This window comes from Petaurus breviceps, unplaced genomic scaffold (genome assembly GCF_028583685.1).
Source record: "Petaurus breviceps papuanus isolate PSGF00001 unplaced genomic scaffold, PetGlider_PUasm1.0 90763, whole genome shotgun sequence".
Lineage (NCBI taxonomy): Eukaryota > Metazoa > Chordata > Mammalia > Diprotodontia > Petauridae > Petaurus > Petaurus breviceps.
Window position 1 is genome coordinate 883,724 of NW_027187340.1, and position 24,176 is coordinate 907,899.

The 24,176-nt window shown below is 39.8% G+C and overlaps 1 pseudogene; it reads right to left on the reverse strand.

Annotated features, from left to right (window-relative positions):
* Positions 1–17,550: 17,550 nt before the first annotated feature.
* Positions 17,551–18,494, reverse strand: LOC138146585 (rRNA-processing protein FCF1 homolog pseudogene; annotated as a pseudogene).
* Between the last annotated feature and the right edge of the window lie 5,682 nt (positions 18,495–24,176).

Consider the following 24,176-nt stretch of genomic DNA (forward strand, 5'->3'; position numbering starts at 1 on the left):
CCGTGGCTTCTGGGACAAATTGTTCTCATCTGCCCATTCTACTGGTAAAAATGTTCACATTATTGGGGTAGGCATCCCCCTAACTCACAGACAGGTTTGAGGCCTGTTGATTACCCTCAACCTGGTTTAGCCCCTTGGACAAGATGGTTTGCTTATATGTAGCCTCTGCTCACAAAAGCTACAGTTTGTTGGAGTCACAGGTGAGAGGTGGGTGGTGGATAGATACCAAGGGTGAATGAGCAGCCCTGAAAAGTGCTTGGCAGTCTTCACACCAGAGGCACTAGTCCTTCTGGACTAGTAGTAATCAGTATTCTTTCTTTTATTGTTAGAGGTATATCAACGAATCATTGACATGTAATACAAGTAATAATAGCTAACATTTAGATGACACTTTGAAGTTTGCAATGCACTTTATATATATATATATATATATATATATATGTATGTATAATGTTAATGGGATATAAGATCTTTCTTGCCCATTAATAGACTTCACATGGAGCCCATTAAGGGAAGCTTGCTTAGGGGAGGCTTGCTTGTAGGAAGGCTTTCACATCTTTTGCTACTTTCTAATTAGGCACTGAGTCAGGAGGGCTGTGACCCCTTCTGGCTCTGAGAAGTGTATATATATTCTGAGTTAGCATTTTGCTTTGGGGGCCCGCTTATGAGAAGGATCTTGTGATTCCCTGGTCTAGATTCTGAGTGGTCATGTATTCAGAGCTCCCTGCCTGCTCAGATGTAACTCTACAGAGATATAGGGAGGGCTGCCCCTTTTCCTAGCACAACTGGATTCACAGGCTGACTGTTTTCTGATCCTTCCCTGCTCTTGCCTCCCCCTGGGCACATTTCCCCTTTCTGAGTGTCCTCCATGGCATTGTTACGAATGCTGCTCCCCCTGACCCAGCCTGAGTTCCTACCACATTCTAGCTACCTGTGGGGTTCATTTTCGCCTTCAGCTAAACCACCCACCATACCTACTCTGTGGGGTTAAAATATGAAGAAATAATATATCTGAAAATGCTCTGAAGAATATAAAGTATTAGAAACCATTATTATCCCCCTTCAAACCAAAGAAAAATGATAATTGTACATTCTTCTCTTTAATATCTCCTAAGACAAAGAATATAACCTTCTTTGGTCCTGTATTCTCAATGTTCCAAAGTCCTTACAGTCAGGGAATTCTTCCTAATGTCAGATTTCAATCCCTCTAGGAGGTAAACATTAAAATTTCTGTTCCCGTTTGACAGCTGAGGACACTTGGGCTCAAGAGCACTGACATGACTTAGCAGAAGGCACACAGCAATCTCGACAGGGGTGACGGGCACTTGCACATGGTTGCTTCGACTCCCACCTCCATACTCCTATCTACTAGACACATAGCCTCTATTCCTAGTTGGTAATCTGTTCCCTATGATTAAATCTATTTGATGGCTCATTTTAAATCAGCTTTAATTGAACACTTGCTGTGTTTTAAAAATACTACTCTCCCTATCTGTGTAATTTTTCCTTCTACTTTATTACTTTCTTAAGCACAAGACTTTTTCTTTCTTTCTTTTTTGGAAACAGCCCATAAATGCTTTGCCGACCCATCATTCTTGTGTGTGTGTGTGGGGGGGGGGGTCAGGTGGTTTACTTGTCCTTCATTATCTGGTAAATGTAACCTGTTGATAATCCCTGATATATAATAAATATGTTTTGAATCCTACATAAAAACCTCTCTTAATTAAGAGTAATTTATCCCTTAAAGTTTCAATGAGCTGTAAAATCACCACTTTGCCCTGAAATGCTTGGTAACTGATGGAACTTGATCTTTAGCAACAGGGTCCTGTAAGTTCATCATTAGAGATGATGTTTCTTTGTTCTCAACTTGAGCCAATGAATTGGGCCTCCTTTGCACTCTAAATTTAATTCTTCTTGTTTTTCAGGTGGCCTTGGGTACAAATAATAGAATCACAAAAGAAGTTGCCTTGATGAATAATTTCTACTTTCTAGAGATTGTATGCTCCAAAAGGTGGGTAGAAATTATAAGGCCACTGTAGCTCTATTAATTCTGTGTGTTCACAGGAAGAGGGCTGATTTGAAAAAAATGCCATGAGGTCTATCTGGAAAATTGTCCTTATATGGAATTATATGATAGATCTAAGTATTATGTTTAGACATTATTTATTAGGCTTGATCCTACTGATGAGAAGAGAGTAAATTGCTTACTTTTTTTTGAGGGAGGGGACTTAGACTATTTCAATCTGCTCTGATGAATCATAAAACATGGAAATAAACATCACTGCATTTATCTGGATTTTTACATACCCATTAGTACCCACTGCTTATGCCTCTAGGTGCCATTATATATTCAGAAATTTCCGAGTAACAAGGTAAAATCTCACATAGGTGACAGTAGCCAACAGTTACCAGACAAATCTTCAATCAACCACATCCAGCTGGAAACAAAACTCTTTTCCAATCAAACACTTGAAACCAAGGTCTGAGTTGAGAGAAGGATCTTACATTCAAACCAGCTGGCTGAACCTTTCACATTTGCTAAGATTACTTCCATTCTGTTCTTAATGTATTTTCACTTTGCACACTCAAGCATACTAGTAGGGGATGATTTCAATAGAGGAATGTGTTGTCATTTTCATAGAAAGATGCCACCTCTCTGACCTACTGGCAGTATGGGAAGTGTTTTGAGATGCTCTTCATGGAGTGGAGAAATGTCTCTCATTGATAACTTTTCCTACTCTTATCTGTATTGGTCAAGATGGTGGAATGGAAGCAGGACCTCCCCACGGCTCTGGCTTCCACCTTCCCCAATCCATGTAAAAAGGGGACTCTAAACAAACTTTGGAGCTGCAGAACCCACAAAATGACACAGAGAAGCTAACCTCCTTCTGAGGACAGCCCAACAGGCTGACAGGAATTGGCCAGTGCAGCGCTCCGGGAGCTGAGCCCAGCTCCATGCCGAGGCTTTAGCCCTAGGGCGGGACTGACCAGCTGCCAGCTGGAGGGACTCCAGACCAGCAGCAGCTGTGGCCATTTCCAGATTTATCTACACATAGATGTGAAAGACAAAGTGAGAGGTCAGTGCAGTCTGGACTTTGGGACCCAGTAAGTGGGAGTGTGTGGCTTTTGCCCCTGGGGCAAGAAGCCACTGAGATGGCACAGCTAGCCAGTACCATGTGGCAGCTTCAGCTCCTGGCCTGCAGAGTGTAGGGCGACCAAGCACCAGTCTGAGGGGTAATTGCTCTTGCTTTAACATGCTTGGATCTGGATTGCAGTCTAGGGTGGAGGTCCTGGGGTGTGTGTCCAGCTTGCCAGAGCCTGTGGAGACCTCAGAGAGGGCACCCATCTAATACCTTCAGCAGCTGAGAAAACCCCACCGTTTGGGACAAAAGCTCCCCTGTCTGGTGGCAGAGTCCTACTGTGGCAAAAAGCCCAGGGGTCAGGTGACTGAGGGGCAACATGACCAGGCAAAGGAAACAAAGAAGACAGAAGATTCCAACATTAGACTCCTATTTTGGGGACAAAAAGGAGCAAAGCATGAAACAGGAGGAAGACAGTGAAGTCAGAACTCCTGCACCAAAAGCTTCAAAGGGAAATACGAGCTGGCTACAGGCCATAGAGGACCTTAAGAAGCAGATAAGAGAAGTGGAGGAAAAATTGGGAAGAGAAATGAGAACAATGCAAGAAAATTATGAAATGAGAGTCAACAGCCTGACTGAGGAAAATCACAGCTTAAAAATAGACTAACTCAAATAGCAAAAGAAGCTCAAAAAGGCAATGAGGAGAAGAATGCCCTAAAAAGCCAAATTTGCCAGATGGAAAAAGAATCTCAAAAGCTCAATGAGGAGAATCATTGCTTCAGAATTAGATTGGAGCAAATGGAAGCTAATGACTTTATGAGAAACCAAGATGCTGCTAAACAGATCCAAACAAATGAAAGAATAGAAGGCAATGTGAACTATCTCATTGGAAAAACCACTGACCTGGAAAATAGATCTAGGAGAGAGAATTTAAAAATTATTGGACTACCTGAAAGCCATGATCAAAGTAAGAACCTAGAAATCATCCTCCAGGAAGTTCTCAAAGAAAACTGCCCTGATGTTTTAGAACCAGAGGGCAAAATAGAGGTTGAAAGAATCCACCAATCACCTCCTGAAAAAGATCCCAAAAAGAAAACTCCTAGGAATATTATAGCCAGGTTCCAGAATTCCCAGATTAGGGAGAGAATATTACAAGCAGCCAGGAAGAAACAATTTGAATATTGTGGAAACACAATCAGGATATCCCAGGATCTGGCAGCTTCTACACTGAGGAATAGAAGGGCTTAGAATATGATATTCAGGAGGTCAAAGGAACTGGGATTAAAACCAAGAGTCACCTACCCAGAAAAACTGAGTATCATGTTTCAGGGGAAAATATTCTCATTCAGTGGAATAGAGGACTTTCAAGCATTCTTGTTGAAAAAATTAGAGCTGAATAGAAAATTTGACATTCAGATACAAGAAGCAAGAGAAGCATGAGAAGGTAAACAGGGAAAGGAAATCATAAGGAACTTATCAAAGTTGAACTGTTAACATTCCTACATGGAAAAACAGTAATTGTAACTGATGAAACCTTTCTCAGTAGTTGAAGGGAACAGAAATATATATATATATATATATATATATATATATATATACACATATACATATATATGAGGATATATGGGCATATTAATACATATGTGAATTGTGTATATATGTTCACAGGTATACATAGAGGACACAGGACCAATTAACAGGAAGGGATGATACTTAAAAGGTGAAATTAAGAGGTGAGAGAGGAATATAATGAGAGGAGATGGGGAGAGACAGAATGGGGTAAACTATCTCATATAGAAGAGGCAAGGGAAAATGATTACAATGGAGGGGAAGAATAGGAAGGCAAAAGGGAATGGGTCAACCTTATTCCCATTGAATTTGGCTTGAGGAGGGAATGAAATACACACAAAATAGGGTATCTCACCCTCAATGAGAGTAGGAGGGAAGGGGATGAGAGGGGGTAAGATGGAAGGGAAGGCAGGCTAGCGGGGAGGGAAGTTGGAAGCACCCACCTTTGAAAAGGTATGGGATTGGGGCGGCCAGGTAGCACAGTGAGTAAGAGCACTGGCCCCAGTGTTGGGATAACCTGGGGATCGAATCTGGGCTGTGATACTTAGCACCCACCCAGAAACACCTGGCCGTGTAACCTTGAGCAAGTTACTTAACCCCAATTGTTTAAAAAGAAAGAAAAGAAAAGAAAAGGTACAGGATCAAAGTAGAGAATAGAAGAAATGGGAGGTGGGATAGGAGGGAGGGAAATATAGTCAGTCTTTTACAATATATCTACTATGTTATTGTTTTGCATTAGCCACACATATACAACCTATACTGAACTGCTTATCTTCCCTGTAAGGGTGGGTGACAAGGGAGAAAGGGAATGAACCTGGAATTCAAAGTTTTAAAATCAAATGTTTAAATATATATACTATTATTAATACTATTTTACATGTAATTGGGAAATAAGATATACAGGCACTGGGGCATAGAGATCCACTGGAAAAGGGGTATGGGAGAAAACATGGGAGAGAACTGATTAGAGGAGGGGATATCCTGTGGGACTGCTATTTTGGGGTGGTGGGTAGGGGAAAAACGGGGAGAAAATTTGTAACTCAAAATCTGGCAGAAATGAATGATGTAAATCAGAAGTTAATAAAGCATTTAATAAAATAAAATTAAAAAAAAACTTTTCCTATTCTTCTCAGGCCTTCCCTGAGCTAGTCATCCGCATCTGAGACTTGAAAGGGCTAGGGAAACCAAGTAAGCCTATGGAATCATAACAAGAACTGATACCAGGCATTTCTTACATGGGCTTCTTTCTATGTTTGAGAACTGAGTAGCAGTCAAAGGGTTACTAGGAAATTTGGGGAAGAGAGAAGAAAAAGTTCAAAAGAAATAGCAATTGATATAATTGTATAACATGATTTCAGCTTCATTTAATCCTGTTACTACCTTTGGCATCCAATTCCTTTATGCTCATCAAATAACTCAGTCCTACATACCTCAGTTGAAACAGAGACTTTTGCTAATTCACCCAATAGTTAGTACCCTCCCCTACCAGGAAAAAGTTTGCATTTCTTTGGACCTTTTGCATTTACTTATCAGTGAACCTGTTGTTTTCACCCAATCAAATGCAAGCTTCTTGTTGGTAAAAGTAGTGAAACTAAAGACCTTCAATATTTTAGGATGGAGATCTCAGAAACTAAAGTTCTCATTGTGTGCTTTATGTGTAGTCCACTTTTGGGTACATAAGTAGGCACTTAATAAATACATGTTAAATTGAAACAGAATATTTTCCATTTTCTTCTTACCTCATTCTCCTTAAGTAATTCTATAGTTCTCTCCTTGCATCATTTTCCACATTTCCCTTTCTTCCCTCTTTTGTCTGGATAATGAGGATGAAATAAGTTTCAATAGACAGAGATCTAAAGTATCCAAGACCACAATTTTGGGTGAAAATATTTTAATTTTACATTTATTATGCAAAGGAAAAAACCCTAAGTATTTGTGTGAATGTTGAGTGATTTCTGGAGCAAAACAGAGACTGTTTTCATAGGAAACAGGCACAAAAGAGACTATGCTAACCCTATTTGACCATATTTTGTAATATTTTCATGCTTTAGTAAGTCAAGACAACACAAATCTCAAATTTCAAGGGAGATATAACAATAAAGGCAACAGGACTTTATTAGAGATTATAGGAAGTCAGTTTAACAACCAAGGGATTGACTCTAGACTCATTGCTGACTCCTTTGGGTTTAAAATTCAATCTCACAAGTAGTCATTCATCTACTCACTCAAGGGGAGTGGCAATTTATGTCCAAAGTGGATTTCATTTTTGTAAAACATATCTGGACTCTAGTGGGAATGGGGGGCAGGAGTGAAAGATCAGAAAAATCAAAGTGACACAGTGGATAGAATACCGGACCCAATGTCAGAAAGGCTTATGTTCATGAGTTCAAATCTGGCCTCAGACATTTACTCTCTATGTTTCTCTGGGCAAGTCATTTAACCCTGTTTGCCTCAGTTTCCTCATCTAGAAAATGGCAGACAATTTCAGTATCTTTGCCAAGAAAACCCCAAATGGGGTCACAAAGAGTTAGAAGCAACCGAAATGACTGAACAGCAGAAGTTAATGTAGTTATACTGCTTTGTCTTTATCTTCAAAACTGGTATTATGGATGAGTAGGAAGGTACTCTTCTGCCTGTTGTTAAAGATTCATTTTGGGCCCACCTCCTCCACTAAACAGAACTTAAGTCTTCAGGGTGGGTAGGTAAGAGATCACACAAGAAATAGGGATCTAGTCTATGTCAGGTATTTTAAAAAAATAGATGGAACTTATATGCAACATTGGTGAATATACATTTGCATTTAATTTACATAATTGCTGACATTTATATTATGCCTTACAGTTACAATGCACTTACTTAGGATTGTAAATATTATGACCTCAATTTCACTAATAAGTAAGCAGTCACAGAGAGGTGAAGGAACTTATACGAGGTCCTACTGATGGGGAATATTGGAGCCAGGACAGTAACTCAGGGCTTCTGGATCTAAGTTCAGGGCTCTTATTACTATGTTTGAGGTTCAATTGAAGGAACTTAGGACACTTAGTTTGGAGAATAGCTGATCTATGTGATCTATGTTTGAAGGACTATCATGTGAAGGAAAGATTAAAGTTGCTCTCACTTGCCTTCATCAGTTAAGTGATAGGGTGTTGGATTTAGAGTGAGGAAGATCTGAGTTATTAGCTGTGTAAACCTGGTTAAATCATTTGGACTTTCTAAGCCTCAGTTTCCTCATCTGTAAAATGGAGATAGCATCTCCTTCACAGGATTGTTGTGAAGATCAAAGGAGATAATATATCTAATATATCATGGTGAACCTTAAAGTATTGTGTAAATGCTCGGTTCCATAATCATCACCATCATTATTTTTTGAGAGCAGAAAAAGAAGCAATGGATTACAAGAAGTCCGACTTTGACTCGATGGAAAGAAAAATTTTCAGAACTCACAGCTATCTCAAAGCTGAATGGACTGCCTCAGGAGGTAGGAGGCTTACCATTACTCAAAGTCTTCAAGTGGAGTTTGCGTGATTATTTGCTGGGTTGCTGAGGAGGGAATTCCTTCTCAGTTTGGATCAGGTGACCTCTGAGGTTCATTCCTACTCTGATATGCTGTGACTGTATGATATACCCTGCTTTCAACCTGTCCTGCAGGTTAACATCAAACTATTTCCAAGTATGTAAGAGAAAACAAAATAAGGCAATTTATACTGATACATAAAAGCCCTATTATAAGGAGACAATATGAATGAATTACATATATGTCAGACCTTTTAAATGAATAGAATAAATTGTCTCTTAGATTCTCATTACCAGAAGGTTGGCTATCAGACCATTACAAGAGCCACAACAACGCATGAGACCATCTATTAAGGTATGTAGGAATTGTGATCACTATTGATAGAAGGAACACCCATACTGATCAGGTCATGGATATTTTGCATTTTTGAAGAGTCTGTTTCTGAGACTCAGCCTTGACATGAAGGGTCCAGATGTATTTTGAAATAATTCTTACTTGTCTGTAATAGCATTAATTTGACTCTCTTGCCCTGGCTCTGGTAGAACATAAAAAGCTCAGTAACTGGCATTCAGTGTTGTAAGGGTAGCCATGGGCTGTCTCTTTCAAGCACTCTGGTTCAAAAGGCATCTAAGCATAGAGTAGTTTTACTTATACAGAAAAGCATCAGAATTTAATTCAAGACTACAATGAATCAATTATTCCCTCATCCCTATTTCTTCAACTCCCAATGATTCTCTTCTTGTTGAGGTCAATAACTTAACACCTTTTCCTCATATTCCCAACCTCTCAATATAATTGATACTAGGAGGGGGCTGAACTATGGTGATATTTTCATTTATTCTCTTATATTCTGTTTAGGATGTCAAACAATGAAAATGTCATGAAAATCATCATAATCCTGATTAAATAGATTGTGGATCTTTAACCTATCCATATTGGCTGCTCTCTCCACCAAGAGAATATCCTTAAGGACATTCATTCTTCTATGCAGTGCCAATATGGGTAAGCAACTCATTCTCTTGAATTTTCAACTTATTTTAAAGCCATCTTGCTACTTGGCAAACTGAGACAGAAACAACAATAATGACTTTTCAACCCCATAATGTCAGTTTTGTCAACAGAGGAAACATGCCTTGCTGCCCTTACAACTCAATCAGCTTGTAAAACTTCCCTGTGATTTTACAGCTTGTGATTTTCAGCAGTTGACTAGCAGAAGGAAAATCGTATGTCATTCTGTCTTTCTTCTCAAGACCACAAAAAGAAACCAGAGAAATTAATCCAGTCTTGTTAAATACTCAAAGTTAGCAAGTCAGGGAGTTGAAACAACACATAAAGTCGCTGGGATCAATCCTGGTGGCTTGGAGGGCACTAGTAGACACCTACTGGTGGAAGGGGCAAAAAAGGGGCAAGGAACTATGGCTACTCCAAGCCCTGCTGAGAGAGAAAAAGAGCATCTATTCAAGTGAACACTCATGTGCATGCACACGTACATGCACACACACGCGCACACGCACACACCTCTTAAGGTGTTATAAATTGGGTGTTTCTAGGTTGATTACATCTGTTAACAACTGGGCTTCTAAACCATCCCTAGTAACTCTAAAATCGATTTAAGTGACCTGTGTCTGAATTTCAGGTTCATTCTGTGAATAGAATGGGGAGAAGGGAAAAGGTTTTTTTTTGGGGGGGGGGCGCGGGAGAGGAGGTGGAGAGAAAAAGGGAGGTGGTGGTTAGAGTCAGAATGAAGGAGCTGCTGCCTCCCCAGATAATAAGCCAAGGAGTGATTCACAGAACTACCAGTCACTGACCAGAGAAGCTTGATTTCAGCAGTCATTCAAATTCAATTGCAACCAAAATAGAGCCAGTGGTAGTTATTTCACAGGCCTCAGCACTCTGTGAAATCACTCTGTGGAATCAAATGCCCCCAGGGGAGTGAGTGATTAAAGCTGACTTTGGACGTTGAAATGTCCAATCAATAGTGAATACCAGGAGCCTACTGTTCATAGTGGTGGTGTGGTGGTGGGTTCGCTCACATCCTGAAATCAAACTGAGTAGTTCAGAGAAAAGAGAAAGGATAGCAAAAAGGGTAAGAAACAAAAGAAATTGAGATCAGAGAGAGTCCGATAATTATGATCATTAGAATGGTAACATATTCATTGGTACTTTGTGATTTGTGAATCATTTCTCCCCTGCCCCAGCAATGTCCTGTAGGTATTGCATTTTATAGATAAGAAAACTGAAGTTTGGGTTAAGTGACTTGCAGTAAACATTGACTAAAAGTTAGGTTTCTTCATTTTAACCTGTAGGTTTTTGAACATCGTCTCTGGGGAGTGTGAATCATTTTACATTTCAGAGTAGACAGTTATTTGATTTCCCACTAACTGTCTCAGTTTCCTCATCTGCAAAATGGACAATTAGCAAACCCCCAGAGAAGTTATTTAGACGAGGCAGCTTGGTACAGTGGAAAACTTTGTAGTTAGAGAAAGGGACTTCAAATCTTGCCTCTAATGTTTCCTCTCTGTATGACATTGGGCAGATTAGCCAGTCAAGAAGTATTTACTAAATGTTTATGCCACATATGGTGACACATACCTATAATCACTGTTTCTGGGGAGGTTGAGGCTAGTGAATCACTAGAACTTGGGAGTTCTGAGCTTCATGGGCTAAGCCAACTGGATGTCTGTGCAAAGTCTAGCATTCATATGGTGAATTCTCAAGAGCAGAGAGCCATCAGGCTGCCTAAGGAAGGGAAAACTGGCCTAGGTCTGCATTGGAAGAGGTCAAAGCTGTGGTGGGGTTGGGCCATGAGTGGCCACTGTACTTTCAACTTGGGTAAAAGAGAGAGACCCAGTCTCAAATGAATAAAACCAAACAAAATATAAATAAGTGCTGGCCATGTGCCAGTCACTGTCCTAAGCACGAGATACCAAGAAAGGCAAAGAATAGTGCCTGATTTCAAGGAACATATCCTAAAATGGGGGAGACAACATACAAAAGTCTAAATATGACCAAAATAGAGACAGTGAATAAGAAGGGAAACACATTAGCATCTGGGGAATCAGGAAAGACCTCCTCAGAAAGCAGGATTAGAGCTGGGTCTTACCGGTAATCAAGGAAACTAAATGACTTGATCTCCATGGCTGTCAGTTGCTTCATTTATAAAATGAAGAGGATGGAATGGATGACCTCGGATGTCTCTTTTTGCTCTATATCTATGTTCTGACATAAAATGTTTTCAAGATGCTAGGTGGTGAAGTGAATAGAGCACCAGCCCTGGAGTCAGGAGGACGGGAGTTCAAATTTGGCCTCAGACACTTAACACAAAAAAACTAGCTGTGTGACCTTGGGCAAGTCACTTAACAATCTTTTCTAAAGATTCAACAATAATGCAAAACAAATGTAATTTATAAATGTTTTATCATTGAAAAATTTTATCTAAACAAAATGGTATCATTTACTAAATTATTTCCTATCATATCCTTAAAGACAAAGTGAGGATAATCAAAAGAATCCACATTAAGGAATCAGTATTGGTTAGTTGGTTGTTGTCCTTCATTCTCAAAGAGGACCAGAATGACATCACTATGTTGGAGTCAAGGAACAGTGGGTCTAACTGTGGTTAATCAGACCTATATGAGCTTGGAAGGCTCACCCACAGGTTGGGCACAAATAGTATATATGAGCATTTGGAGTGGAGCTGTCTCTAACTTTGCACATCTCACGTTTCTTGCTCACCTTCTTTGATGTGGGCATGCCATGCTGGGCAGTGCTGTGCCAGTCTCCCATATCTCACAACTGATTCCAAAGTTCTTCAAGGAAATCTTGAGAGTGTCCTTGTATCACTTCCTCTGACCTTCATGTGAGTGCTTGCCTTGTGTGAATTCTCCACAAAATAGTTTTTAGGCAAATGTAAGTTTGGCATTTGAACAACATGGCCAACCAATTAGAGTTGCGCTCTCTGCAGCAGAGTTTGAATGCTTAGCAATTCAGCTTGAGAGAGGACCTTAGTGTCTTGTACCTTTTCTTGCCAGGTGATCTTGAGAATCTTTCTAAAACAACTCAAATGGATTCAGTTTCCTGGCATGGCACTGGTAGACTGTCCAGGTTTCACAGGCATACAACGGTGAGGTCAGCACAATGGCTCTGTAGATGCTTAGTCTGGTAGTCAGTCTGATACTTTTTCTCTCCCACACTTTCCTTTGGAGCTCCCAAACACTGAGCTGACTCTAGCAATGGATGTCTCATTGTCTCAACCTCATCATCTATGTGTACACGCCTTGAATCTATGCTGAGATTTCTATAACTAATAGTTCCATGTATGGATAGTATGGTGCTGGCTGGTGTTAATTGTTAGACCAAAATTTAGCACAAATAGCAGAGAATTGATCCATACTTTTTTGAATCTCAGTCTCAAGGACTGCATTGAATGAGTAGTCACATACCAACATTCCCTCTACTTCAGTCTTGGCTTGTAGCCTTTTCAAGTTAAATAATTTACCATCAGTGCAGTAACTGACCTATTAACTGACTGAATTAGTAGAGTGAAATTTGTTTAAAACCATAGACACTATGAAGGATCTGTGTACTTAGGTAGAGGTAGCCTAATGGAAAGGTATGCTAGCAAGATCCAGTTCCACATCCCCCTTCCAAAAAAATACTTCCCATAGACCTTGGTTTATGTCTGAAATTCCACCATTAGGGTTTCATTCACTTAATTAAATGCAAACATCTTTGGGAGGGGTAGCTCTCAGTCCTTTACATTTTAGTGTGAATAAGTTTCAAATGCTTTCTTGAGAACAGTTTTGATGGAGATTAAGGTAGAGGGGTAGAGATACAGGATTGAAAAGCTGCAGATATCTTCAAAAAAGGTCATGGCTATCCACTGTGCTGAAGTCTGAGAGGCTTTGGGAGTAGAGGAGTCAGACAAATAGGAAGGAGGGAAAACAGGAAGACAAGAAGAAAGGAGCAAACAAACAATCGAATGCACAAATAAACGAGACAGGAGCATTTATGTGCCTACTGTGTGCTAGGCACTATGCTTAGTGCTTTCCAAATATGATTTTGTTTGATCCTTATAACCACTTTAGGAGATAGATGTTTTTATTATCCCCATATTACAGCTGAGGGAACTGAGGTAGACAGAAGTTAAGTGACTTGCTTGGATCACATAACCAAGAAATATCTGATACCAAATTTGAACTCAGGTCTTCTTGACTTCAAGTTATAAAGAACAACAACACTGTCATTTCCATTTTCTTTTTTTTTAAACATACTTTAATTTTTTTTTTCTTTTTGGAGGGGAGAAGGTAGGGCAATTGGGGTTAAGTGACTTGCCCAAGGTCACACAGCTAGTTTTTGTGTTGTGTCTGAGGGCGGATTTGAACTCAGGTCTTCCTGACTCCAGGGCTGGTGCTCTATTCACTTCACCACCTAGCCACCCCTGTCATTTCTATTTTCAAAATTTGCTCGGAGGAAATCCGAATTCATGTAAAAATTTATCTGACACAACAGAAATGGGAAGATGATATTTCAAAGAAAGACTAAGGTTAGGAATCATTATATATTGGACTATTTCCTATTCTTCAACCTCTCCCTTCATTGTAAAAATATTAAGTACTACTCTACTAGAAGAATAGACAGGAAAGAGGAAGCTGGGGAAGTTACCACTTGAGAACTTGTAAATGATTTCTAATGGAACCACGCCAATGCTTTTTTGGTGTTTGGGATTATTATGATTATTCCTTTCCCACTCTGGCCTTAATGGTGGCAGCAGTGGTACAGTGGAAACAGCCCTAGAAAGGGAATCAGAAGACCTATTTTCATTCCTAGCTACATGACCTTGAATGCATCTGAAGCTCAGTTTTCTCATGGGTAAATGGGGAAGTCAAACTAGATGGTTTCTAAATTCTTTTTTTTTTTTTTGGAAGGGAGAGAGACAAGGCAATCAGGGTTAAGTGATTTGCCCAAGGTCACACAGCTAGTAAGTGTGAGTGTTTGAGACAGGATTTGAACTTGGGTCGTCCTAACTCCAGGGCTGGTGCTGTATTGAATGCACCACATAGCTGCTCCTATTTTTTTTTATTTTAATTTTAAAATTCTTTCCAATGGGAAAAAAAGACAAATAATGATCTGTAACTGTGTTAACCCCACCCAAGATGAAAAAAAGTAACTACAGTGCCTTTTTCTGAAAAAGAGGGTCTGTGTTTTCTTCCAAGTTGGAGGGTCTCCAACAGCTTCAAGAATGAAAGACCACCACCATCACTGACAACAACCACCTGTCTATTACATCGACACAATTATAGATATTGAGGAAACTATTTAGAAATGAAAATTCTCTAGGTCCCAACGTGGAGCTGGGTGAACTGAAAGGCAGGGTGGTGTAATGGAAAGAGTAGTGACCTTGGAGTCAAACCACATTGGGCTCACTCGCCACTTTGCTGTTTACTAGCTCTGGGACCTGGGGCAAATCATAACTTTTCTGAGCCTCAGCCCCTTTATATGGGAATAATAATTCCTGCTTTGCATGGATCATTTACTGTTGTAAAGGTTAAGTGGAATAAAGCACATGAAAGCTCTTTGTAAACTATAAAGCACTGTATAAATAAGTGGTGTTATTAAGACAAAATAATAGTTATCAACGAGCAGCTTCAAAGGTACAAAAATCATACAAAACCACAGAACCTCAGAATTGGAAGAGATCTCAAAAATCTCTAGAGTCCCAGGGGTGGGGAACCTGCGGCCTCAAGGCCATATATGGTCCTCTAGGTCCTCAGGTATGGCCTTTTGACTGAATCCAAACTTCACAGAACACGTTTGGATTCAGCCAAAGGGCCACACTTGAGGACTTAGAGGGCCCCATGTGGCCTCAGGGCTGCAGGTTCCTCATCCCAGCTTCTAGACCATAATTTCCATAACCAACTCAACATATTATTAGTACTCTTTTATAATGTAGTATCCTCCTTTTCAGGAATTACCCAAAAGACAAGTCTCCTATCCTGAATTTCATTTTTAGGCCTATAATCCTTTTTTCCTTTATTATTTTTTTTGTATATACTTATAATCTGTCCTTATTAAATCCTGTCTCCTAGAATTGAATGACAATGACAACAAAAACCAAAACCACAACAAGCCAAACAAACTTGAAAACTCAAACCTTCATCATAAAATAGCCCAACAAAACAAATTCCCATACTGACCATGCATGAAAACGTATGTCTCTCTCTGCATCTTAAGCTCATCACCTCTCTGATAGGAGCTCCAAAGTCTTTCAAAGATGTTTTTCTGTGTCACTGTTGTTCAGTCATTTTCAGTCATTTCTCTATGGCATTACATAAATTGTTCTAGTTCTGCTCACTTCCCTGCATCAGTTCATAGAAATCTTCCTCATTTCCTCTGAAACTGTCCATTATTATGTTCTCAACAGACCTGTAACTAGTAAGACTGAATATTTTTTTGCTACAGATACATCTCCCCAAGCACTATGCTACTCCTGCACAACTATATTTCATGTTTTTTCACACTTCACCACATAAACTTTTGTCATCTTGTTGATTACCTACAAAAGCAGCTCTTACTCTTTGGGAGTCAAACTGTAGAGCTGAGTGGCTCTTTATCCATGTAATCCCCTGGAGCTGAGGGTCAATCAATAGAGGCCTGTGCTCAGAGTTCATAAGAATCCTGGCATCTCTTGCAGACATTATCACCCCTAGAAAATCTTTATTGTTCTACTAGGCAATTATTTCATGAGCTGTCAGCAAAGCAACTGGCTCAAGACCCAAGAGTCCCTAGAATGGAAACCTGGGATAGGAAAGATTAACATTAAAATTCATGCTTCCCAGTGGCGTCATTGCCACAAGGCTCCCATTTCTGCATTTGTAGACTACATAAAGAACAAAATACCAGTCAGGAAAAAGGGAAATCAGTCACAGGACTAACATGGAATCAACAATGACAAACAATATGGAATAGTAAAGGAACCATTCTTTTGGACAGTTACTGAAAGTAACTTTTCACATATGTTCCAGCTTTTATAAACATGGGAGAAAGCTATGTGAATTAAAGCTGTACCATAGGAAGCAGGAGTATTTCTTGTGTTGGTAGTTAGTCACTAGTAATAAAAGGAAAGTTCTGAAAACAGTTTTATTGAAGTCTTATTCTGAGACCTTTCTTTCTTTGTTTCTTCATTTGTTCGTTTGTTTGTTCCTTCCTTCCTTCCTTCTTTCCTTTTTTGGTGGCTTGGCCTCTTGCTTCTTGAAGGTTATGCCAAGAAAGCTAAAGTTCTAGCTGGTTGCCCCAGACTGGAAAGGCTTTAGGTATGGGCCTCACAACAAAGTATGCACCTGAACTAGTTGAGCAAAACTCTAAGAGACTTGTCACTGGAGGACTGGCCACTAGGTAATCTGTTATCTCATCTATATGAACCCATGAAAGGGATAATGGATGATCCTTTTTAATGAAAGAGATACTCAAGGTGATGGAACCATAGATAAAAGGTAAAGTCAAAGTCCATTTTATTTTTTATATTTCCCAGAATCTAGTGTAGTGCCTGGTTCACATACTTTAAAAAATGCTTGTTGAGGGGTAGCAAGGTGGTGCAGTGAGTAGATCACTGACCCTGGAGTCAAGAGGATCAGAGTTAAAATCTGACCTCAGAACTTAACACTTAGTAGCTGTATGACCTTGGGCAAGTCACTTAACCCCAATTGCCCTGCCTTCTCCCCTCCAAAAAGACAAAAAAATAATGCTTGTTGGTTGATTTATAGAACTTTTGATGTATGGAGAACTTACTGTCTACTTGGGGAGTCTATCCCCCTTCTAGAGAGTTAGGAAGTTGTTTCTTATATTTAGTTCAAATCTACCTCTTTTTAACCTTTACATTTGGTTCCTAATTCTACCCTTAGGGATCAAATAAAATACTTTAACCATATGCCCATCCTTTAAAACTTACATGACCCCTCCCTTTCCATCTTCCTTTTTCCTCCATCATCTCTAAGGATTCTCTTCTCTAGGCTAAGTATCTTCATGGTATTAAAATTATCTTGGGCTGGTGTGCTTATGTGTCTCACTACTGCTGCATTAATCTCTCTCATTTGGACATATTCTGATGTGGTAAGGGTCTTTCTTTTTTTTTTTTTGCTTTTTGGAGGGGGGAAGGCAGGGCAATTGGGGTTAAGTGACTTGCCCAAAGTCACACAGGTAGTAAAGTGTTAAGTGTCTGAGGTCGGATTTGAACTCAGGTCCTCCTGCCGGTGCTGTATTCACTGCGCCACCTAGCTGCCCCCTGTGGTAGGAATCTTTCTAGGGTACTCTACATGTGTTTTGAAATGAAGAAATACAGGAGCACTTTCACCTTCATGGTTCTGGTTACCATGTCCCTCTTAATGCTTTTGTTTTTTGTATGAACAAAACTGATTTATGTATAAATTAAATGAGTTTTTCATTAAGATACAAACATCATTTCAGAATAGGATAAAAGAGAAAATCTCTGCAACCCCATCTTACACAAAAGGACAAGTAAGGGACTAGAATGGTATTTTGTAGACTGGCGTCACAGGAAGTTCAGTCTCTTTATGCTACAATCGAGGGGCTTCATAATCATCTGGCATTCTCTCGATGTTATACCTATGGTTAGAAATGTACATGATGGCAACTCCAGGGATCTTCTGGATTCTTCGCTTAAGATCTCGATCAACTGTAGCCACAATGTAATACTTGTGCTGAGTGACCCTCTGATCTAAGCAATCATCTGCATATGTTCGTTTGTGAGAACATGGGTCAAATCGTGGGTCCTTGGCAATCCTCAGGGCTACCTGGTACTTCTGCCCCAGTTTTTCAGTTTCAGCCATGACACAGTCAGTTATGCAGGGAATGCACTTGGCATACAGACAATCCATCATTGACTGCACTAAGTCCAACTTGGCTTTGATGGAGAAGTTGATAAAGTTGGTATCAACTAAGATGTAGTAAGGTGGTCCCAACTGTGTTATATTGGAAGAACAAGCAGGACGGGTGCTGGGGAACTTCTCTTTCTTTGAGAGCACTGGGATCTTTCTTCTCTTTCTTTCTTGGTTTTAATCGATCTTTTTCTTTTAATCTCTCATCTCGTAAACTAAGCATTCGTTTCATGGTCATGTATTTCCTCGCTTTCTTTTGTTTCCCAGTGTTACTAGTAGCCTTCACACTCTGAGGTCTGAAGAGCGGCGCACACGTTTTGTGTCGCTGTCCCCCACTTCTGGCCCCCTCTTGATGCTTCTTAAGATCACGACATGTAGATATGAGGACACTTTGCCTGGATATTGTTTGACAATCCTTCATGCTTCTATTTACTTACTCAAAATCAGTAGCACAAATCTATGTATGTATGAGGAGTTAGTAGGAAGACACTGAGTACTTCTGCTATGACAGAACTAAATTACCTCCATACCAACGTATGGTCCATGACTCTTCAACAAGCTTCTCACAATACCTCTGCCAGGAGGCAGTATGTATCTATACACATATGTGGGTACACACAGATATTGCTGTTTATAGGACTTCTCTGTCAGCTTTCTACTGATAGAGTCACTCTCCAATTTTCTGACAACAGACATGAATTAATGATGCAGAATTAATTACATTGGGCAGAGGGAGAAGCAGAGGGGTTGGAACTAAGCCCACACTTAATGGGATGTGCCCACTTTTCAAGGTGGATCTTACTTCCCATCTGAACTTACCGATCTGTTTTTGCATACAGGTCTTCAAGCTATGGGGACTGAATGGGAATCAGATTCCAGTCCTGGCATTTGTTCAGCGATTCAGGTTTGTGATGCTCTTTTAAAAGGCAAAAAATCTCTCTCGCCATCACCTCCTCCACTATTTCTTCTGATCGATTTGGGAGTTGGCAAACTGACTTGAAAAAAAAAAAGCAATAGATCTGTCAGATTAAGATAGTAATTTACTTCCATTAATTTGAGAGACATCAGCCTCTCACCGTGAGAAGAAAGATGGCTACCCTGGCGAGTTACATTTAAATTCACTAAATTTTCTTGCTTTTTCCTCTAACACTTTTCCCCCTTAGTCAATAAATGTCTTCAATTTCTACCTCAAATGGCATTGAACAAGCACTCATCAGTTTATATTTCAAATTCTCTTAACAATATTCAGCTAGATGAATCTGTTTAATGAGCAGTGGATTAGTCCCTTCCTTGGCCCACTACAGATCTGGTTCCCAAAATAAAAAACCAACAGGAAGCTGCTGGTGGAGAAACCATGCCTCCTACAATGGTGGAGAACATTGAAAAGACATTCTCCAAACAAATGTTAACCCGGGGAAAAAATTTGAATATATACAAAAGATCAGATTAACAATAGATGAATGGCAAATGAGAAATCCGCTGGTGACCAGCCTTTCCCGGGAGCCAACTGGAACAATATGGATTATTTCGGATAATTTATGGTTTGCCACTATTTATTCTCTGTCTCCCATGTAACAGCCAATGCCCATCTTAGACAGATAATTAGGGAATTATCATATTACTTAACTAAGTAGGACAAATTGTATTGTGCTTCATGGTAAACCAACCTAGGGCAGCATCATTAGCATTGTTTAATTGTTGTGAACAAAATCTGTGCATTTGAACGTATTCATTTTATTTGTCAATACCCAAGAAAGCTTGACTATTCCCTTCCTATCAGGCTTCTCCAATACATTAGTCACTAGGTAATCTTACGGTTAATACAGACAGCAGCGTGGCAAAATGTAGGAAAATGGAAAGGTCAAAAACATGTTTCTATTATGAAAAAAATGAATGATAATGACATAATTTTTTCAGCTCATCAGGCTCTTTGCTAAGTGCTGCTGTTATTGCCAGATCAGTAGTGTATAACAAAGAAGGGCTTTCTGCAGGCTGCTTCATTAGGCTGCCCTGTAGGACCTCACCTCCAGACCTTTTGCTAATCTGTTGGCCAGCTCAATAGTCTTGTTAGTTCTATTCACTTCTTCCTGACAGCGGATTTTCTCAGCTGTAACCCTCTCAAAGGCGGTGGTTAAGGCAGCCAGGTTTGTGTCTGGTTCCTTTAAATAAAAACAGTAAGAGACAACTTTGGACATTGTCGGAACAAGTAAAAATATCACCACTGACTTATTTTATATTGCAGCAAGTTAAATTATACAGTGTGTCCAAGAAGTAAACACGAAATCTTTCTGGATATTGTGCCAATTCACACAATGAGACAGTGCAGTAGGGGAAATGAAAGAAAAAGATATTCGGCAGTTTATATAATCTTTGTTGTTTGTTCCCAACAGCATTCGGGGGAAACACACGTACACAACACATTCAAAATCCTAGGGGGAAATGGAGAATGCCATTTTTCCAGATAAATTACCTGAAAGTCATGAAGCTATAATAGAGTTTATTTGTATATAGCATTAGAAGCAATAACTACACTTATTACTGAATGTCACAGAAAGCATTTTGCATCCAGAGCTGACTGTAAGAGAGAGCCAGGGGGGAAGCTCTTAAGGTGAGATCTGAAGAGAGGTGATGAATGAAGAACTCAGAAGGAGGGAGCTAGTACTGGGGATAGAGGGCAATACAAGCAAGAGCAGTATCTCCAGCTGTGGAATGTAATGGAGAAAGGAAGCCAAGAAGATTGGGGGACCCTGAGGAGCTAGTTGGAATGAGGGTGGAGACCACAGGGGTTAAGTGGACTGAATGGATAGGAAAATTAGGATTTCCTATGTATGTTTATCGTGGCAGTATGATGTAGGGGAGAGTGCTGGGCTTGAGAGCAGATAACTGAGTTCAAATCTCTCCTCTGACACTATGCATCTGGGCAAGTCATTAGACTTTGGAAAACTCTAGGAGAGAGTTACTGTTACTAAGTAACGGATAAGTTGCAACCTGCCATTTAGAAGATAATTCTCACACCAGGACTTCCACATACTGAGGAAATCACTGATCCTTATCTTTAGTATATATTAGTTACATATGTGTTTCTTTGGGCAGTAAAAAGTAGGAAGATCTTTTGGAGGGTAAAATTAGGATTTAAAGAGGGAGGTGTGGCATGGACATTTCACAGAGCAATTGCTCGGAGAGAATATCACTTTTAAGTTTAAGGATCATTGTTCTTTTGAGTTTTCCTTTTTTATTTCCAGACTTTGGGCAAGTCACTCAACTAAACTTACTGATGTTCACTAAGTGACCGTTTAGTCATTAGCGTTATTAAGAGAGTTAACATATGGAAAAATAGCAATGACTATAATATACTTTTGTTATATAGGTCATATGAGACTCTAAAAGTTCTATTTGGTGCTAGAATTTGTCACCTGAATTATCAGTCCATTTTACCGAGGAAGGAGTCACAAGAAAAAGATTTTCTGAAGATGAATGGGAAAGAACTATGCTTAGGGCCCTGAGAGCAATGCCAAGGCCAACACACAGACCTGTCACAGTATTTTTTGATCTTGCAGAGTGACAGTATTTCTTAGCTTTCCTCATAAATCTGGCCATTACTTAAAACTGCTTAAGCTAACTCACTCATAGCTTTTTCAATAACCTGGCCTTGGTCACACTTTCTGTACAGCCCTCCCTCCATTAAAAGCAATATACAGTTTAACTAAAATAGTTGGTCAAGTGGAAAGAACACTGGATTTAAATTCAGAGATCTTGGATTCATATACCAGTTATACTATTTATTACTTATGTGACCTTTGGCAAGTCATGTAGCTTTTCTGGGTCTCAGTTTCCCATCTATAAAAGGAAGAGTGTAGCCTCTTTCTGTTCTAAATCAATAATGATCCAGCTAATACATAATGCAATAATACTGAAGCTTAGACTGATCTAGGAGGGAAGAGAACCCACACAACAAATTCTTTCTCTTCTGATGTTATTGTGTTAATATCATAATCTTGTGTTAATAACAGCACTAGTTCTATTGTTCTGAAGCAGATACATGATTTCACTGGTACAAAGAACTCTCAGTGAGGAATATTTGTATATCAATGCATTTTGGCACCTTGTCAGCAACGTTCACATAGCACACTTTATATAGCATTTTATGTCATGCCTTCACATAAATTATCTTATTCCTCTTCATGATAACCATGTGAATTAAGCATGACAGATATTATTATTCCCATTTTACAGATTCAGCTGAGGCCAAGAGCTGCAACTTGGGCGTTGAAATTTTAGAAGGCATTGACAGACCATAAACCCCTTTGGCAATACAGAAATAAGTAAACTCAGCACTCAGTTATCAGGACTAATTAGTTTTTAAAAAAAAAAAAAAGGAAGGAAAATAGGAAGCTACCAGACAGTTTTATGCCTACTCCTAGGACAATTCTCTTGTCTTCCCTGCCCCCTGGTCTTACAACAGCCTTGCCAATGGCAGCTTTTTGGTGACTCTACCAAAAGAGGGGGCTGGTGTCTTATCTCTCATTCACCCTTGTCTCTCTTATACCCTGGAGCTTCTCCCTCCCCAGCTGAATTTGTCTTAAAAGGTCAGTGCAAAGGGCATATTTTGTGCTTCTTCCTTGGGTACCAAACTTACCAAATCTGGCTGTGCTGAGGGACTAAAGATGATGTGACTAGTCACATAGCTAGGAAGTGGTGGTTATAACTAGAAAGCATAAATTTTCTGGTTCTTATCTAGTGTTATTTTGAGTTAGTCCCATAGTCAAGGTGTTACATGACTGAAGTGGTGACAGGTCCTAGATTGTTAGGAGGCCCATTGCTACCCCATTTTGGAAGATGAGTCTGTGACAGCCTTTCCCTGTTTCTATTACTTGTTTCTTCAGTGCATCTGGACTGGTAGAACCCCAAAGTATGATGTAAGCAGCTCTATATGGCTTCACATCCTTCTAGATCTGGGGTTCTCTGGCTATGTTAGGGAAGAGTAGTGACCACCCCCTGTTTTGTATCAGGAGAAAGGTAGGCTTCAAGACCAACTATCCCAAAATGATGGAGGTGATGGTGGGGATTCCTGGTTGAGTCCCTGCACATTTGGGGACCCACTTAGCAGCCTACAGGTTTAAAGGAGCCGTATTTGGAGATTCACCAAAAAACTCTCTGGTGTTCTTCAGAAAGAAAGCAGAGGCTAAAATCTCCAAATTCCCATTATCCTCATTCTCTAAATAGGGATTCCAGAGCCACAATACTGCTAGCAGCCGAGTCACATATATTCTGACCTTTATATGAATACCTTTGGTGATACTGTTCACGATTCCTTACACTCAGCACTTTTTTTCAACTATCTACTTAAATTCATAGGTTTTTAAATGCACTCGAGTGCATTTCTTCTTGTCCTGGTCTCAAGGAACTAGAGATGAGCTGCTAATTCCCATTGAGAATTGTAGCTGTATCTTCTAAGTGGACCGGAGGTGGGGGAGTATTTGCTAAAGCAGTTTTAAAAGGGATATTGTCAAAATGCCATAATTCATAGTTTAAAAGCTTTTTGATAGAACCTTGTGGTTTGACAAGAAGAGAGGGAAAGGGAAGTAAGAAAGAGAAAAAGAGAGCAGGGAGGGACGAGGCAGCAGGAACCAAAGGAAAAACAGAAGAGGAAGCAAGGTAAAAGGGAAGAGAAAGCAACAAGGAAAGGAAAAATGGGAAGGGAAGGAAAAGATGAGGAATTCTTCATGTCTCTTACTTTTCTTTTTTTTTTTTAAGTATTGCTGTTTTATTTTTGCATCATTTTTATTTCCAAAGTTATTTCTTCCCTTCCCTCTCAGAGCTATCCCTTATAACAAAGAAGAAAGAAGAAAGCGGGGAGCAGGGAAAGCAATCAGCAATGCTAACACAACAATTGAGTTTGACCATATATGTAATGTTCCTCATTCATACTACCCTACTTCTGCAAAGGCAAAGAGGTGTATTTTCTCATCTCTTCCTTGGGGCCAAGCTGAGTCATTACTGTGAATATACCAAAATATCTCCCCTAAATTATCTCCTCTAAGGCAGTGACTGTTGAGAGCCAGAGAACAGGAAGGAGAGAGAGAGAGAGAGAGAGAGAGAGAGAGAGAGAGAGAGAGA